The sequence below is a fragment of the Vipera ursinii genome, assembly GCF_947247035.1.
Source record: "Vipera ursinii genome assembly, chromosome: 6".
Classification (NCBI taxonomy): Eukaryota; Metazoa; Chordata; class Lepidosauria; order Squamata; family Viperidae; genus Vipera; species Vipera ursinii.
The window spans coordinates 28,500,048-28,519,833 of record NC_139515.1 but is presented as its reverse complement, the minus strand read 5'-3'; positions in this window follow the sequence as shown (position 1 = coordinate 28,519,833).

Genomic DNA, 19,786 nt, shown 5'->3' with positions numbered 1-19,786 from the left:
TCCTGAGAGGGTTGTTGAGGACACACTGGGGACTGAGGAGGAAGAGCCAACACAAACACAAACACCCAGGAGGGCCACCAGAGGGGCACAGTGGTAACCCCACCCCAGACAGGAGACTGACAGCAAAGCCAGGAACAATAGAACCCAGCAGAACACAAAACCCAGGCACCGCAACACACACACACACACACACACCACAACCCACAACAACAGTCACGACAAGGAAGAGAGTCTAGTCACAGCACCTCACCACCAGGAGAACCAGTCCCAAGAAGATCAAGCAGGCAGCACAAGGCTCCAAGCTACCTCACGGACTATGTGGAGAAGCAACCAAGGAATAACAAATGTAAACTCGTGTGTATGTAAATTTTGTGTATAGTGTAAATAAGTGTATATAGTTATTTATTTATTGATTGATTGATGGGATTTATATCCCGCCCTATCTCCCGAAGGACTCAGGGCGGCTAGCAACAAAACATATAATAAGTACAGAAATCAAGATAAAAATAAAAATTGAAATCATCTGTGCAATAAATTAAAATTAAAGAATTAAAAAATAAATTAAAAATTCTAAATATAAATTAATTAAAATGCCTGTCAGTCCAGGTCAGCCTGGTGGAACAGGAGTGTTTTGAGGCCGCGGCGAAAGGATTGGAGGTTTTGGGCCATCTGAAGCTCAGGGGGGAGCTGATTCCATAGGGCTGGACACTCCCACAGAGAAGGCCCTCCCCCTGGGGGTCGCCAGCCGACATTGCCTAGCTGACGGTACCCTGAGGAGGCCTTCTCTGTGTGAGCGTACTGGACGATGGGAATTTGTTCCCGGCAGCAGATGATCCTGCAAGTATCCCGAACCTAAGCCATGTAGGGCTTTAAAGGTACGTACCAGCACCTTAAATCTCACCCGGAGGGCAACTGGTAGCCAATGCAGCTCATGCAGAAGGGGTATAATATGGGAGTATCAGGGTGCTCCCATCACAACCCGTGCAGCTGCATTCTGCACCAGCTGAAGCCTCCGGGTGGTCTTCAAGGGCAGCCCCATGTAGAGAGCATTACAGTAATCAATACGGGAGGTGACGAGTGCGTGGGTGACTGTACGTAGGGCATCTCGGTCCAAAAAGGGGCGCAATTGGTATATAGACGAATCTATGCAAATGCCCCCCTAGCCACGACTCCAATATGATCTTCAAAACTGAGTCGTGAGTCTAGGAGGACGCCCAGATTGCGTGCTCTATCAATGGGAGGTAACACCTCTCCTCCTATAGTCAGAGATGGAACCTCTTGGACTAAACAAGATGATGGTATGTACAGCCACTCAGTCTTGGCCGGGTTGAGTCGAAGCCTGTTTTCTCCCATCCAAATCTGTACCGCTTCCAGGCAACAGGACATCACATCGAGGGCATCACTGGGTTGGTTCGGGGTGGAGATGAATAGCTGGGTATCATCAGCATATTGATGATATTTCACCCCGAAGCTACGGATGATCTCTCCCAGCGGCTTCATATAGATGTTGAACAGGAGGGGCGAGAGCACCGAACCCTGAGGCACTCTACAATTAAGAGGCCTAGGGCTTGACCTCTGCCCTCCTGCCAACACCGTCTGCGAACGGTCCGAGAGGTAGGAGGAGAACCACCGCAGAACAGTGCCTCCCACTCCCAGCCCCTCAAGACGACGCAGTAAGATACCATGGTCAATGGTATCAAAAGCCGCTGATAGATCTAATAGGACCAGGACAGAGGAATAACCTCTATCTCGGGCCCGCCAGAGATCATTCACCAGTGCGACCAATGCCATCTCCGTGCTGTGCCCGGGTCTGAAACCTGATTGGTACGGATCTAGATATTCAGCTTCCTCCAGGTTCAAAGGCAGCTGTCGTGCCACCACGCTCTCAACGACCTTCGCAAGGAAGCAAAGGTTGGAGACAGGACGGAAGTTGTTTAAAACAGCTGGGTCCAGTGCCGGTTTCTTGAGGAGGGGCCTTACCACCGCCTCTTTCAAGGCGGCAGGGAAGTACCCCTCACTCAGTGAGGCATTGATAACTGCTAGGAGCCAGCCTCGTGTAACCTCCCGGGATGCATAGACTAGCCAGGAGGGACACGGGTCCAACAAACATGTGGCGGCACTTAGTTTCCCCATGATCTTGTCCACTTCATCCGGAGTCACAGGATCGAACTCTTCCCAAATGTACTCGGACAACTTCATCGTTTTCCTCTCGTTAGATACTGCCCAGTCAGAGTCCAGACCAGCCCGAATCTGAGCAATTTTGTCCACCAGATATTTACTAAATTCCTCAGCCCGTCCATGTAGGGGGTCCTCTCCCGTCTCTTGACTTAAAAGGGAGCGGACCACTCTAAATAGGGCGGCCAGGCGGTTATCTGCGGACGCAACGAGGGTGGTGAAGTAGGTGCGCTTTGCCACCCTCATTGCCACAAGATAAGATCTAGAAAAGGATCTTAACTGTGTTCGGTCAGACTCAGACCGACTGGTTCTCCAAATGCTCTCTAGGCCCCTTCTCTGGCGTTTCATCTCCCGCAGGTCCTTGGAGAACCAAGGAGCGAGTCGGGACTTGTGCCGGGTCAGAGGCCGCAAAGGGACAATGCGGTTGAGAGCCTCCGAAGCAGCCTGTTGCCAGGCATTAACTAAGGACTCGACCGGGTTGTGGGAGAGGGAGGTGGGAATCGGTCCAAGCGCCATCTGGAATTTATCTGGGTCCATCAGGCGCCTGGGGCGGAACCACCTGGTCGGTTCCACCTCCTGACAGCGGGGGGTGATGTGACGGAGGCCCAACCACAGGAGGTAATGGTCTGTCCATGAAAGGGGTTGTGATGTTGGAGTAACCCCACCCAGTCCATTTAGCCATTGCCCAGACACAAAAATAATATCAGGCATGTTTCCTCCCTCGTGAGTTGGGTCCTGAGTAATTTGAGTCAGGTCCATGGCCATCATGGAGGCCATGAACTCTCGGGCCACTTCTGATGCACTGCCCAGGGATGGTAGATTAAAGTCTCCCAGTACCATAAGTTTTGGAAATTCGACCGCCAATCCTGAGATGGCGTCAGGTAGCTTGGGTAGAACCGTTGCTGTGCAGCTTGGAGAGAGGTATACCAGAAGTAGGCCCAACTGACCACCAGGACCCCATCTTAAGAGGAGGGATTCACATCCGTCTATCTGAGGGACAGTGGCCTCCCGCGGATGGAGGGTTTCTCTGATAACAACTGCCACGCCACCTCCCCTACCCTGAGCTCGAGGTTGATGTAGCACACGGAAACCTGGAGGGGATAAATCAGTCAGAGGGACCCCTCCCTCTGGGCCCAACCAGGTTTCCGTGATGCACGCCAGGTCTGCGTCTTCCTCCTCGATCAAGTCATGGATGAGGGGAGCTTTATTCACAACAGACCTGGCATTAAAATATATCAGCCTGAGCTCAGGAGTCTGCCCTCCCTCTTCCCCAGGACCAGCAGGTGAGAGCCAGAGGGTCAGAGCACACCACAGCTTGAAGATAGCGGGGGCGCGATCTCAGATTACAATATGGCCCTCTGCTCATCCATCTGCTGCCATTCCCAATTACTGTGGGGATCGGTATCCATATCCCATCCCCCTGGGTCACAAGACTCTCCCCGGCCTTCATATTGCCATGGCCATTGGCCAACCTAGACTGAGACAGGTCCGGTAGGATCTTCCCCTCATTCTGCCGGGCCTGACCCTCCCCACTCCCTAACCCTTCAAAAAAATTTAAAAGAAAACCCAAGAGCCTCTTTTTGGTGCCATGCCACCTCTCGGGGTCCCAGGACCCGTCATTAAGGAAACGGCAGCGTAGGTTTGATGGCCACATCTGAGAGAGGGGGGAAGCTCTCAGGGCAAGTAGCTCATTTCTGGTGTAAGCCATCAGAGGTGGAAATAGGAGTAAAGGACGAGTTGGTTGGAACAACTGCATATCAAGACCACAGAGCTGAAGTAGTGGCTCCTGAGAACATGGTCACCCTCTCACAGTGATCAGGATCTCAGGGGACCGCCATCCAGCCCTGGGTAGGTCGAAGGAGGAGAGAGAGTCCGGTGGATGCTAGAATAGTCTGTTGGTGGATAACTTCGTAGCTCCGGTGATGAGCGGTGGTATTTCAACTATCACCATGTCTTAGATGTCATCGCGACCGAGGGGCTGTAGTCAGTCTCCGGTGAAAAAATGAAGGAGGGATTATCAAGATTTAAAGTATGATCCCGAGGGGATAACTGCTATCTCGGGGGCCATTCGGCACATCCCACCTCCAAATTAAGCTTCAGGTGGTCCCTGGTGAATTCCGCCCTCCAGACCAGATACAGGAGGGTTTTAAATGGTGCTCCAGCCTACGGACGGTGGCCATCATCCCAAAGACCTCCGTCGGGGGGGGGAAGCTTGATGATCTAATAGATGGGCAGATGGGGGGCAGCAGCCACAAATTCTGGAGCCTCGCCATCCGGACTACCTTTCTAGGCAGCCCCAGGTCGTTACAGCTCCTCCGCAGGTGGCTGCAGGACCCGACCATTTGTCTGTCGAAGGGAGATCGATCAGGTCGTTGCAGGTCCATTGCAGGCTTCCGCACACTGCATATCCTAGCAGGCCGCTTAACAGCTGATTTGGAGGCCGCCGCAAGATGCCACCGGCAGCTGCTGGCTAATATATGCTATAGAGACAGAATGACAGAGGGTAATTCCTCACTATGGGGGAAGAGGTGTAGTGTATGCCATTAAAGCATACACGGAAAGGTCAGCACAGCAGGGGGCTGGACAGCTCCAGGCTATAACCGCTTTGACGGGAAAGCCTGAATAGAGCGAGTTGTTGACAGCCACAGGGCATGGTCAGCTCTGGCGGGAAGCCAGGGTTTAAATCCATTGGCCATCTGCACTGGCGGGAAGCCCAGGTTTAAATCTACTGGTCACCATTCAGCTGGGCAGGTATAAGAGACGCCAGGTAACCCCTTGGCTCCAGCTTCATTTCTGACTCAATAAAGAAATACTACCCAGCTCAAGTGTCCGTCTCTCCGTTCAACCATACGACATTGCAGGTTGTGACTCCTGGGCTAGGGAATTGTATAAGAGGCAAGCTGACCAGAAGAGGTCTCCTCAAGAGATTTATAGGATTGGGGATCAGGTGTACCTGTCTACCAAGTATCTCAAGGTGAGGCAGCCTTGTAGAAAACTGAGTCCTAAGTACATAGGACCTTTCTCAATTGTGAAAGTCATTAAAGCAATTCAACTGTAACTGTTGAACTATGGTTGACAAAAAAAATGAAGAAAGTCCATCTAGTATTACATTGCAGTTTAGAAGATCTAGCTTAAGACCAGGTGAACAGGAACCTCCTCTTCTATGTTAGTGGACACTGAGAAGCATTATGATGTTAAAAAAATACTAGATTCAAGGGTTTTAGGGGGAAGTTACCCCTAAAAGAGATGTTACCCCTTAGCTGATGCTGAATGGATAAGAGCATATAAAGTTAAGGCAGACAGATTAATAAGAAAGTTTCATGATAAATACCCTCAATGTCCAAGGGGATGATTTTGAATGTCTAGTTAATTGTGCTTACTGTTTTCCTATGTCCACCCTTCTTACAGGGGGGTGGTATGTTAAGGTTGAATTGCTAAGATGCCTGCTAACATCTATCACTAGTCAGCTTGCCATAGAAATGGGGATGGGTGGGTTACAAGAATGGCAAGGTCACTAACGCAGGTGTCTGATGGAGAAGTGGACTATTCTCATAACAAACCAAAGATGTGTGTATGATTGGGCAACGTGGGTTGGGGTTATGAAAAGCTATTATTATTATTATTATTATTATTATTATTATTATTATTATTATTATTATTATTATTATTATTATTATTATTATTAATTATTATTATTTGCTATTAGTCAATTGCAAAAGACGGCCTTACTAGGAACTGCCTTGTTCAGAGTGACTCGCTCCCTACTGAACCAAGAGGTGAGGGAGGAACCCTTGCAGGGTCGAGCCAAGGAATTTGGTCAATATCTGTTGGATACAATCGCTCGGATTCGAACCGGCCTGGACTCCAACTGGGCAGAGTTGGAGGAACAGGACATGGACAGTCTTGTCGACGTCATCTGGGAGGAATTTGATCCTGTGACTCCGAAGGAAGTGGACAGGATTATGAGGAGGTTGAGCTCCTCCACATGCTTACTGGACCCGTGCCCTTCCTGGCTGGCTTATGCAGCTTGAGAGGGGACACGAGGCTGGTTTCTGCCCGTCATCTCTGCTTCTCTGAGTGAGGGTCACTTCCCCACCCCCTTGAAGGAGGCGGTGGTGAGACCTCTCCTCAAGAAGCCCACTTTGGACCCAACCTCATTGAATAACTTTCGTCCAGTCTCCAATCTTCGCTTCCTTGCGAAGGTTGTTGAGAGCGTGGTGGCGCATCAACTTCCTCAGGTCCTGGATGAAGCGGTTTATCTAGACCCGTGCCAATCGGGCTTCAGGCCAGGCTACAGCACGGAGACGGCATTGGTCGCTCTGATGAATGATCTCTGGAGAGCCCGGGACAGGGGCCATTCCTCTGTCCTAGTCTTATTAGACCTTTCGGTGGCTTTCGATACCATCGACCATGGTATCTTGCTGTGACGCCTCAGGGGACTGGGAGTGGGAGGCACGGTTCTGCGGTGGTTCTCCTCCTTTCTCCAGGGTCGCTCGCAGTCGGTGCTGGCAGGGGGACAGAGGTCGACCCCGAGGCCTCTCGTTTGCGGAGTCCCTCAGGGGTCGGTCCTCTCGCCTCTCCTGTTCAACATCTACATGAAACCGCTGGGTGAGATCATTCGTAGCTTTGGAGTAGGGTACCATCAGTATGCTGATGACACCCAGCTTTTCATCTCAACTCCAAACAGCATCAGTGATGCTCTCGATGTGATGTCCCGCTGCCTGAAAGTGGTCCGGGAATGGATGGGGAGGAACAGGCTTCAACTCAACCCGGACAAGACTGAATGGCTGTACGTACCGGCAAGCCAGGATACTCAGATCATTCCACCCCTTAACATCGGGGATGAGTTATTACCTCCTGTTGATAGGGCCCGCAACCTGGGTGTCCTCCTAGACTCGCAGCTATCCCTGGAAGATCACATAGGAGCTGTGACCAAGGGGGCCTTCTCCCGGGTTCGAATGGTGCGCCAACTACGACCTTATCTGGACCTGGATGCCTTACGTACAGTCACGCATGCACTTGTGACCTCTCGCCTAGACTACTGTAACGCTCTCTACATGGGGCTGCCCTTGAGATCCACTCGGAAGCTTCAACTGGTGCAAAGTGCAGCTGCACGGACACTTTTGGGGGCCTCCCGATACTCCCATATCACACCTCTCCTGCGTGAGCTGCACTGGCTTCCGGTTGCCTTCCGAGTGAAATTCAAGGTGCTAACAATGACATACAAAGCCGTACATGGCATGGGTCCGGACTACCTATGGGAGCACCTTCTGCCAACGTCAACACCCCTCCGTCCTGTGCGCTCCCACAGAGAGGGCCTCCTCAGGGTGCCACCGCTCAAGGAATGTCGGCTGGTGGCCCCCAGGGGGAGGGCATTCTCAGTGGGTGCGCCAGCCCTCTGGAACTGCTTGCCAACCGAAATCCGGATGGCCCCTGACCTCCGCACCTTCCGGCACGATTTAAAAACTTACCTGTTCCAGCAGTCCGGCCTGGCCTGATAGCTCTTGGGGTCTCAGTTGTTTTTACTATTGTTTTTCACTATTGTTCAATCTGTATACCTACCTTACTCTGTACACCGCCCCGAGTCCCTCGGGAGAAGGGCGGTTTATAAAAACAAAAACAAATAAATAAATAAAATAAATAAACTGCTTCTAGCCCTGCAACAATATCTATAATACCATCAAACATCCACATCTGTCTATCCCAGGTCCTTGGTAAGGACTCGATAGACAAAAATGCCATATCCAGTCTGAACATCTGGCTGATTGTAATAATAATAATAATAATAATAATAATAATAATAATAATAATAATAATAATAATAATAATAATTTGGAAGAAGGGACCTTGGAGGTTATCTAATCCAACCCCCAGCTCAGGAAGGAAACCTATACCATTTCAGACAAATGTCTGTCTAGTCTCTTCCTAAAAACTTCCAGTGTTGGAGAATTCACTGCTTCTGGAGGCAGGTTGTTCCACTGATTAATTGTTCTAACTGTCAGGAAATTTCTCCTTAGTTCTAGGTTGCTTCTCTCTTTGGTTAGTTTTCATCCATCGCTTTGTGTCTTGCTTTCAGGTGCTTTGGTGAATAGCTTGATTCCCTCTTCTTTGTGGTAACCCCTGAGATATTGGAACACTGCTATCATATCACCCCTCATCCTTCTCTTTATTAAACTAGACATATGAAATTCCAGCAACTGTTCCTTATATGTTTTAGCCTCCATTCCCCTAGTCATCTTTGTTGCTCTTCTCTGTACTCTTTCTAGAATCTCAACATCTTTTTTACATCATGGTGATCAAAACTGAATGCAGTATTCCAAGTGTTGCCTTACCAAGGCATTGTAAAGTGGTATTAACACTTCATGTGATCTTGATTCTATCACTCTGTTAATGCAGCCTAGCACTGTGTTGGCTTTTTTGGCAGCTGCAGCAACTGCTGGCTCATATTTAAGTGATTGTCCACTAGGACTCCAAGATCCCTCTCACAGTTACTACTATTGAGCAAGGTATCATCTATACTATACCTACACATTTGATTTTTCTTGCCTAAATGTAGAACCTTACTTTTTTCACCACTGAATTTCATTTTGTTAGATAGCACCCAGTGTTCGAGTCTGTCCAGATCCTTCTGTATTTTAAGCCTATCTTCTGGAGTATTGGCTATTCCTGCCAGCTTGGTGTCGTCTGCAAATTTGATGAGTTCCCCATCTATCCCTTCATCCAAATCGTTGATGAAGATGTTGAAGAGCACTGGGCCCAGAACAGAGCCCTGGGGCACCCCACAACACACTTCCTTCCATGTAGATGCAGTTCCATTGAGGACCACACACTGAGTACAGCCTGTCAGCCAGCTACGAATCCATCTGGTGGTGATGCTATCTAACCCACATTTTTCTATCTTATCAAGTAGTAGGTTGTGATCTACTTTATCAAATGCCTTACTGAAGTCCAAGTAAATTATATCTACAGCATTCCTCTGGTCCACTAATTTTGTCACTTGGTCAAAGAATGTAATAAGATTTGTCTGGCATGATCTGTTTTTGACAAACCCATGTTGACTTTTAGCGATGACTTTGTTTGCATCAAGGTGTTCGCTGATTTGTTGTTTGATTATCTTTTCCAGAATCTTCCCAGGTATTGAGGTCAGGCTGATAGGCCTGAAGTTTCCTGGATCTATATTTTTCCCTTTTTTGAAGATGGGAACTACATCAGCTCTCTTCCAGTCCTCTGGTAGTTCCCCAGTGCTCCAGGATCTATGAAAAATATAGTTCAGTGGTTCTGAGATCACGTCTGCCAGTTCCTTGAGAACCTTGGGGTGTAATCCATCTGGTCCTGGTGATTTGAACTCGTCTAGGCTGGACAGGTGCTCACTTACCATTTTCTTGCCTATCTTAACTTGTGTTTCTATTCTGTTTTTATGGTACTGTTTTTGATAGGTTGAACTGTTTTTTTCCCTTTGTGTAAAGATGGATGCAAAAATGAGTTAAATAGTTCTGCTTTCTCCCTATTGCTTGTCACCTTCTTGCCACTTTCTCCCATTAATGTACCAATCATTTCGTTAACCTTTTTCTTGTTTTTTACATGTTGAAAGAAGCTTTTTTTTGTTATTTGTGATTTTTGTTGCAAGCCTTAGTTCATTTGGAGCCTTAGCTTCCCTCACTTCATCTTTGCAGGCTCGGGGTATTTGCTGGTATTCTGCCTTAGTTATGTGCCACTCTGTCCACTTTTTTATTGAAAAGTTTTAAAATACATTTTAAAAATATAAACTCCCTCCCTCCCCTTCACCCCCCACTTCTCCTCCCTCCCCTCCCCCCAACTTCCCAGAGCTGAATACAGGGTATTAACTTTTACAAACTTAAGCTAAAATATGCTAACTAACTAAAAAAAACACTTTAAATTCTATCACACTTTAACTCCCCTTAAACATACAGTAACTAAATAACTAAATAATAATAACTAAATAATAATACATCTTATAATACTAATTCTTATTCATATGCTAAATGAAACTTTTTAGTCCCATATTTATTCTGAATATAATCGATCCATCTTCTTCATTCCAAAATATATCTCTGTTGTGATTGTTCTTTCAAATATGCTGAGATTTTTGCCATTTCTGCCAGGTTTGAAACTTTTAAAGTCCACTCTTCTATTGTAGGCAGGTCCTCCTTCTTCCAATATTGAGATACCAAAAGTCTTGCTGCCGTTATCAAATTCAACATCAATTTGGTTTCTATAACAGTACAATCTGTAATAATACCCAACAGAAATAACTGTGGAGAAAACCTTATCTTTTTCTTAAATATTTTCTGCATATTCCACCAAATTTTAATCCAAAAGGCTTTAACTTTTTTGCAAGTCCACCATATATGATAATACGTTGCATCATCACAACCACACCTCCAACATTTAGGCTGATAATTTGGATACGTACATGCTAATTTTTTAGGATCTAAATGCCATCTATAAAACATTTTATAAACATTCTCTCTTCAATTTTGTGCCTGTGTGAATTTTACATTTCTGACCCAAATTTTCCCCCAAATATCCATCGTTATTGGCTCCTGAAAATTCTGGGCCCATTTTATCGTACAATCTTTAACAAGTTCCATTTCTGAATCTATTTCTATCAATGCATTATATATCCTTCTTATATGCGCTTGACTTTGATCTCTGATTTGTTTTACCAAATTTTCATCAGTTGTCGAAATGCAAATTTTCTGGTCTTCTTTCCATCTAGCTTGTAACTGCCCATACTGAAACCAGGTCTGAACTATTTTTTCTTCTTTTAAAATATTAAACGACTTTAATTGCCATACATTCCTTTCCAGTCTAAGAATTTCTTTTTATGTAGTCACATCATGTTTAAATCCCATACTTATATTTTCTATTGCATGCTTAGGTATTGCCCACATTGGTATTTTATAATTTAACTTGTATCGATATTTTTTCCAAGCTCGCAACAGAGCATATCTTAATATATGAGTTTTAAAAGATATTATCCACCTTCTTATCATACAACAAATATGCATGCCAACCATATAATAAATCACATCTCTCAATATTCAATAATCTTCCTTGTGTTAAATTAAACCAATCACTAATTGATGATAAAACTGCAGCCTCATAATATAATTTAAAATTGGGCATTTTAAGACCACCTCTTTCACGTATATCTTGCATTATCTTAAGTTTTACTCTAGGTCTTTTCCCTGCCCAAACAAATTTATTAATACCTTTCTGCCACTCTTTCAAATTTGAGTCTTTTTTAAGTATAGGTATCATTTGAAAAAAGAATAAAAATTTTGGTAAGACATTCATTTTCACTGCTGCAATTCTTCCCAATAAAGACAATTGTAATTTTCTCCAACTATCTAACTCTTTTTGTACTTTTAACCATAACAATTCATAATTATTTTTATATAATTTCACATTTGAAACTGAAATATATACCCCTAAATATTTAATCTTTTTAACAATTTCAAATCCTGTTAATTTTCCTAGGACTTCCTTTTGTTCTATAGTCATATTTTTAGACATTATTTTAGGTTTTTGCCTATTTATCTTAAATCCAGAAACTTTTCCATATTGCATAATTATCTCCATCAAATCTACAACCAAAAAAGTTGGTTGACTTAATGTAATAACCAAGTCATCTGCAAACGCCCTTAATCTATAATCTTCATCTTTTATTTTAATTCCCTTTATCTTATTTGAATCACGTATCCTGATCAATAATATTTCCAATGTTAAATCAAACAACAAAGGTGACAACGGACATCCCTGTCTTGTACCCTTTTCAATTTTACAAGCTTCTGTTAAACTACCATTAATTATTATTTGAGCTGTTTGTTTCTGATATATTGTCCTAATAGGTTTTAAAAACCTATCCCCAAACTCCATCTTCTCCAATACTTTAAATAAAAATTGCCAATTCAATTGATCAAAGGCCTTTTCAGCATTCAAAAAAATCAGCGCTGCGGGGACTTGATTATTTTTTTCCAAAAATTCTAATGAATTTACAATATGTCTCACATTATTTTTCATTTGTCTACCACTTATAAATCTTGTTTGATCACTATGAATCTTTTGCTGCATAACCTTCATTAATCTATTTGCTAAAATTTTAGCAAATATCTTATAATCAGTATTTAAAAGCGATATTGGTTTCTAATTTTTAGTTTGAGTAAGATCTTGATCTTCCTTTGGAATTAACGTTATAAAAGTTGTTTTCCACAAAGGAGGCACTTCTCCTCCAGACTGAATTGTTCTAAATAATTCTTTTAGAGGTTCCACCATTTCTATTTGTAAGTTTTTATAATAAATGGCTGTCAAACCATCTGTTCCAGGTGCCTTACCCCAGCGTTTCCCAACCTTAGGAACTTGAAGATGCGTGGACTTCAACTCCCAGAATTCCCCAGCCAGCTGTTGAAGTGGAGTTGAAGTCCACGCATCTTCAAGTTCCTAAGGTTGGAAAACGCTGCCTTACCCACTTTTAATTATTTAATTGCTAAAATGATTTCTTCAACAGTTATCAATTGATTCATTCCTTCCCTTTGCTCTTGTGTAAGTACAGGGATATTCACACCTTGTAAATATCTATCTATATCTAAACCTTGAGTTATATCCCTAACATATAATTTGGAATAAAATTCAACAAAAGCCTTTTTAATAAAATTTTGCTGAAACACCTCTTTGCCCTTATATTCTATCTTATCTATATTACTTGACTTTTGTTTTTTTCCTTAACAAATAAGCTAACCACCTACCTGGCTTATTAGCATTACAAAAAGTATTATATTTAGTATACTGTAAATGAGTTGCCACTTGGTCTGCCACCAACATATTAAACTGACCTCTTAACAGATTAATTGCTTCTTTCACCCTCTTATTTGATGGGTTCAAAATAAAAGCCTTCTCTTTCATCTTTATTTCCTCCTCTAACTCTTTACGCTTATATTCCAATTTATGTCTATATTTATTATTCAAATATATTAACACTCCTCTCATATATTGGCTCCCAGTTGCCCTCCGGGTGAGATTCAAGGTGCTGGTGATGACCTATAAAGTCCTAAATGGCTTGGGTCCGGGATATCTGAGGGAACACCTGCTGCCGGCATCAAGTTCCCTTCGTCCAGTGCGCTCCCACAGGGAGGGTCTTCTCAGGGTGCCACCAGTAAGAGATTGCCAGCGGACGACACCCAGGGATAGGACCTTCTCAGTGGGGGCGCCTGCCCTTTGGAACCAGCTGCCAGTGGAGCTGAGGACTGCCCCCGACCTCTGTTCATTCCGCCGGGACCTGAAGACCTGGCTCTTTGAGCTGTCTGGCCCAGGCTGAGGATTAATCTTAATTTTAACTGGGGTTTTATTTATGCAGGGACAAATATAATTTTTTTTAAAATTTGTTTTTAACTTTTGTATCTTGGTTTTTTAATCACCCTGTAAACCGCCCTGAGTCCTTCGGGAAAGGGCGGTATATAAATATAATAAAATAAATAAATATAAGCTTTACTTGCATCCCAAACCATTTCAATAGAAGTACCTTTATGCATATTTGTTATAAAAAATTCTTTCATATATTTTTTACATTCTTCCACATTTTCTTAATATCTAAACAAATTTTCATTTAATCTCCAAGATCTCCTATCTCCCTTTCCCTTATCCAACTGCATCCATACTGGGCTATGGTCTGATAAAGTTCTTGGACATATCTTAATCTTTTTAACCCTGGAAAAAAATCATTAGTAGTCAATATAAAATCAATCCTGGAAAAAGATTGATGTCTATCAGAAAAAAGGTAAAATCCTTTTCATCCACATTTCGTTCTCTCCAAACATCTCTCAATTCCAAATCATCTTTCACATCAAAAAAAGATTTAGGCAATCTAGCATGATTTGGTGTGCTTTTAAAAGGTCCTTTTTATCTTTCTGCATATCCAGCACTCCATTCCAGTCTCCCATCAAAATACACGATTTATAATCCCATTGAATTATTTTATTATGTAAAAATTTATAAAATTCTCCTTGCTGTTGATTAGGTGCATATAGTCCAATTAAAAGTATTTTCTGCCCTTCTATTAAAAGTTCAATTATAATATATCTTCCTTGTTTATCTGCTTCAATTAAATTAGCTGATAAATCCTTTTTCACATAAATAACTATTCCATTCTTCTTTTCTGAAGCAGATGCAATAAACTGAGTACCCAATCTAGAATTTATCAAATAGTTTTGATCAGATACATGAATATGCGTCTCTTGCAAACATGTAACATCATTTTTAAATTGTTTCAAATACTGAAATATTTTTTTTCTCTTTTGCGGTGAATTTAAACCATTAACATTTCAAGTTAGAAACTTTGTCGCCATCTTTTGCGACATGAAGCTTTCGGAGCGCATTTTGCAGATCCTCACACACCTGCTTCTTTGGTCGCGCACCTCCCACTGCTTCACTATAAGTAAATTCTTGAGTTGTAGTTATAGATTTCTGTTGTTCTTGTTCTTGTTGCTTTTGTCTAGCTGCAGCCCATGTCACTCTTTGAGTCTTAGATTCTTCTAACAATCCCTGGGGCTGCACACTTTCCAAAGTTTGCTGAGCTTCTTTTGCAATTAATGAAATAATTTCTGCATCTCCCTGTATATTTTCCATTTGTACCTGTCTCGCTCCTTCTTCCTTCCTTCTTTTAAATTCCAGGGATGGCGGAGAACCTGCTTTCAGTACATTACAATAAAAATCTTGTGCCTTCAGAACTGTATTAAGATGATATCTTGTACCTACATAGTTCACCACCAATCCAGTTGGTATCTCCCATCTAAACTGGAGCTGCCTTTTCTTTAATTCATCTGCCAAAAAAGCAAACTCTTTCCTTTTCCTTAAAATTCTTGGAGGAATTTCTTTCAAAATCAAAACCTCTTGACCAGCCACTTTAAATCTGTTGTTATAAAAAGCTTGAACAATCACATTTCTAATTGATCTCTTTGTGAAATAAACTACCACATCTCTTGGTAATTTTCTTTGCCTGGCAATCCAGGAGTTGACACGAAATATTTTATCTATATCCACCATAATATCTTCAGCTTGACACCCCAAAATCGTTTCCAAAGCTTCTGCTAAAATCTCCTTCAAATTTTCCTTTGAGTCCTCTTTCAAACCTCTTATCCTCAGGGCAAACTCCATGTCTCTGTATTGTATCATTACCACATCATCGTCAATCTTATCCATTTTATTCTCTGTTTCAGACATTTTAGCCTCCAATCTCAAATTATTTTGATTTACTTCTTCCACACGTTCATCCAAATGCTCAATACAAGCTGCCAGCCCCTAAAATGCCAATAAAATGTCCTCTTGTATTTCCTTATTTTTTTATCAATAAGCTCTGCCATTTGCTTAGATATTTGCTCAGATTGACCTTTTAAAGCATCCTGTAAAGCATCTTGTAAATCTTTTAATGTCAATGCAGGTGTAGGTGCTGCAGGGGGTGGCATCAAAGTCTGTAGTACAGACTGTTGCTGAATTGGTGATGCACCCGCACTTCTTGAAGTACAAACTCTGGGTTGTTTAGAAGCCATTTTAACACCCAGTTAACTTTCATTTCTCACTTTCACTTTTCCACCCAAATTGCAACTTTATTACTTTCCAGTCAAATATCCAAATCTTCAAGTCACTTTTAAACCAATCTCAAATATTTTGCACAAAGTCACTTTATAACCCAATTTCTTCTTTCCACTCAGTCTTTTATTTTTTTTATTTCCCTTGTTCTTTTAATCTTCACCGTTCTCTCTGGCAATTCACTCCTGTGCCATCTTCCTTCCTTTCTTTAAAAATACACTGGAGTTAAAGATCATATACTTGCTATTTAATATTCTCCTGCACAGCTCTGCCTGCATCCAAGTAATCCAAAGTACAATATTGATTGCAGGGATGGTTGCAGCATCCTGCTCTGTTCCAAAACCTTAGAACAGAGGAGTCCCTGAGTCCGGAGCTGATTCAGGCTCCAAGGGAGCTCTCACCCTTCAATTATTATTATTATTATTATTATTATTATTATTATTATTATTATTATTATTATTATTATTATTGTTGTTGTTGTTGTTGTTGTTGTTGTTGTTGTTGTTGTTGTTGTTGTTATTATTATTATTATTATTATTCTGGGGGTCTTGGGCAGCTCTACCCCTACATGAATGCTCACCCTCTCCTCTTCTCCCGAGGGGAGGGTTCCCAAACTGCGAAACAGCTGATTGTTGCTGTTTTCACGATTCAACGGAAAACAATGGGGCTGACGGTCGAAACGACCGCCATCAATGGAGCCTTGCCACCCGGAAGTCTTTCCATTTTTTATACTTGTCCTTTTTATCTTTCAATTTATCAGAGAGTTCTTTTTGAAGCCATGCTGGTTTCTTTTGAGAGCTGTTATTTTTCTTCTTCATTCGTTTTATGCTAGAGTGGACTTTTATTATCTCATTTTTCAAAATTTCCCAAGCTTTTTGAGTTGTTTTCCCCTTTAGGATTCTAATCCATGGAATCCTTCCCAAGCTCTCTCTAAGTTTATTGAAATTAGCTCTCTTAAAGGCCAAGACATTAGTTTGACTGTGTTCTATTCCTTGTGGGTACAAGGGACAGGCAGCAAAGGCTGTAATGAGCTTGTCCAAAAGTAAAAGCTTTATTTTATTTTACTTTATTTTTATTTTAACTTTTTAACCCCTTTTAATATTGTATTTTAACCTCCCCCTTTTAAATCTATTTTAACCTTTTAAACCCATTTTAACCTTTTAAACCCATTTTAACCCATTTTAAACTTTTTATACCTAGTCTTAAACTTATTTTTAAACCTGTTTTAACAAACTTGAATGGGGAAAAGGAGGAAGATACAGCACTCTGCAGCAGAGAGTTTATCCAAGCCATTGAAACAGCAGAAAATGGAAGATTATATTGCAAACAGACAGTCTGTTCCAGTAAGTAACTCATTCACAGGCACCTTATCAGATAAATTTAATTTATGTGACTCATTGGAATGGGACTTACAAACTGAACTGGAAAGTAAACAGCATGTAGAGCTGTCCTCCTCCCTTTCAGAGAATGGCTCCCCTCCTTGGAACCCAGCAACAGCCTTTTTTGCAGAGGAGGGAGATGTAACAAATCTAAAGGGGAAATATGTGACAGACTTCCTCTCTAGACAATGTTTGCTTACAGCTCAAACTGTAAACTCAATATATGATCTTTTATCAATTGTCATAAATAAGATTGACTGCCTGAAAGAATCTTTCGCAAAGTTTGGTAGGAGCCACACAAATTCTGTAGAAGGACTTGGGAAGATAACCATGGATAGACATGGGATGGCTAATTCAGAAAATGAAACTAGAGAAGGACCTTGTCTTCCTTCCAAAAATTTGAACACCCATAGAGAAAAAACTCAATCAGGCAAAGGCCTAAGAGATGACCAGTATAACTACAGTCTGCAAACTAACCAGGTTACTTTGCAAATTTATGACAAGAGAGTAAATAGAGGGCATTGGAGTAATAGAGAAGCTGTTAGGATGTCCCTGAGCCAGCTGCTCCGCTGTGAATTCACTCTGATAGATCTACTACATGCAGAGTGGCTGCCAGCAAGAACACAATGTATGAGAATTCTCCTATTGTTCAAGCAGCCCACAATTCCCTCCTTGCTCTTCAGAATGAAGCCCTTTCTGAGCACCTTTTCAATATTTCCAATAAGGGTCTTTTGCTCAGACAAAGTGTGCACACTCCTGAAACAGCATCACCAAGAGGGAACCGTCACTTTAAATCCAGGCTGCAACAGCCCTCACACTACTAAGCCTGAGGCTGCTGCAACTGAACTGACTCTGAGAAGGCAAAGAAGCAATATACAAACTGTGTTACCCACAGCTGCAGGAACTGCTGATGATGTGCGAGAGGAAATGCTGATTGACCTATTCAGTGCATTGCCGGAACCTGAGCAAGTTAACATCATTCAAAAATTGGATGACCTAAAAGAGGCACTGACAACAAGTCAATCTACAGCAAAGCCTCTATTTAATTTGGCTCCACTAATCACACACCCTTGTGATAATATATTTTATCAAAAATCTGCCTTTACCTCAATAGTAAAAAAAGGTACTGTCACACAGGCTGACAGTGGGGTAACTGCACTGACTGACCCAGCCTCTGAGAAACAACTGAAAGACAAAGGGCTTCATCACACAGTGCCCCCTAAGCTGAAAAACACTAAGGATATAATCCAGCTTCCATTCTCATTTGATTTAGAAGTTCCCACAACATCTTTTCACAAGATGAATCCTCAGTTACGCCCCTCCAAAAATGGACAAAAATCTATATTTATAGACTTAAGCCAGAGTACCTGCCCTTCTTGGAGCAAGAGCAGAGGCACACTGGCAACCAAGATATAGAGGAGCAACAACAGGTTTTGCAACCCATGAGGAGAAATATCGAACCTCACAACAACTGTGTTTATATGGGAAGCATAGATGATATCGACCTGGCTCCAATGTCAAGTTGACATCTGGTATTTTTACCATCTAGCCAATCAACCAAGCCAGGCCAGCTTGCCTCTGAGAACCACATACAGTTGATGACCTGGAACGTAGCTGGCTGGAAAGGGATGGTTGATAGTGGAATAATGAGCTTTCTCTCTAGATTTGACGTAATAGCCTTTCAAGAAACCTGGTGAACCGAAGTGGATGAACCAGTACAACTGCCAGGCTTTCAGGGATGGGCCTCCCCAGCCCTAAAAACAAAGAACAAAGGGAGACCCTCTGGTGGGCTATACATCCTTATAAAGCAAGAGATGCAATGGCAGGGGGAGAAATTATATAACGAAGATAAGTATCCTTACTTCCTAGCTGTCAAATTTGAATATGACCAGTTTGAGTTAATATTGGTAAATGTGTATATTCCTCCAAGCACATCCCAGCACTATAATTCTGAATACTGGATGGGTTTGGAAGTTATCCTAGAAGATATATCTGTACTGTACCCTCAGTCCATAGTGGTATTACTAGGAGATCTGAACGCTAGGCTGGGTCCCTCTCTGTATGAGCTTGCCCAGAAGAAGGGAATCCCAGGGGAGTTCTTTGATAACCATCCTCAGTGGCTCTCGAGAGACTGTAAAAGTAATGCCACTGGCCTGCTCCTAGTCCCCTTAATTTGTAAGGGTAATCTCCAAATTTTGGGAGGTAAGGATAAGAATTACACATACCCTTATACATACCACTTGGCCAATTCAAGTAGCATATCAAATCTCTTTTGTGTGTCTAGAGATAAGGCTGACCTCTTTTCAGAGGTCACAGCACACCTTAGCGACAATAGCGACCATCGGCCTGTAAGCGTGTCATTGCAAGGCTGCTCAGATTTAAGACCATATAACACGGCTGACAGATGGCTCACCAAAAAGGTAGAGGTGACCCAAAATAAAAGGTTAATTTGGGCCAAAGTTGATACTAATGCAATATTATAATGCCTTAAAATAGAGAATGCTACTAAGTGGGCTAGAACAATCCAGTCATCTACTACTGACTGGATGTCAGCCTTCAATGTATTCTCCAATCTCTGTAATATACTGAAAAAACACCTAACAGCTAAACCTGGTACAAAAAGAGCC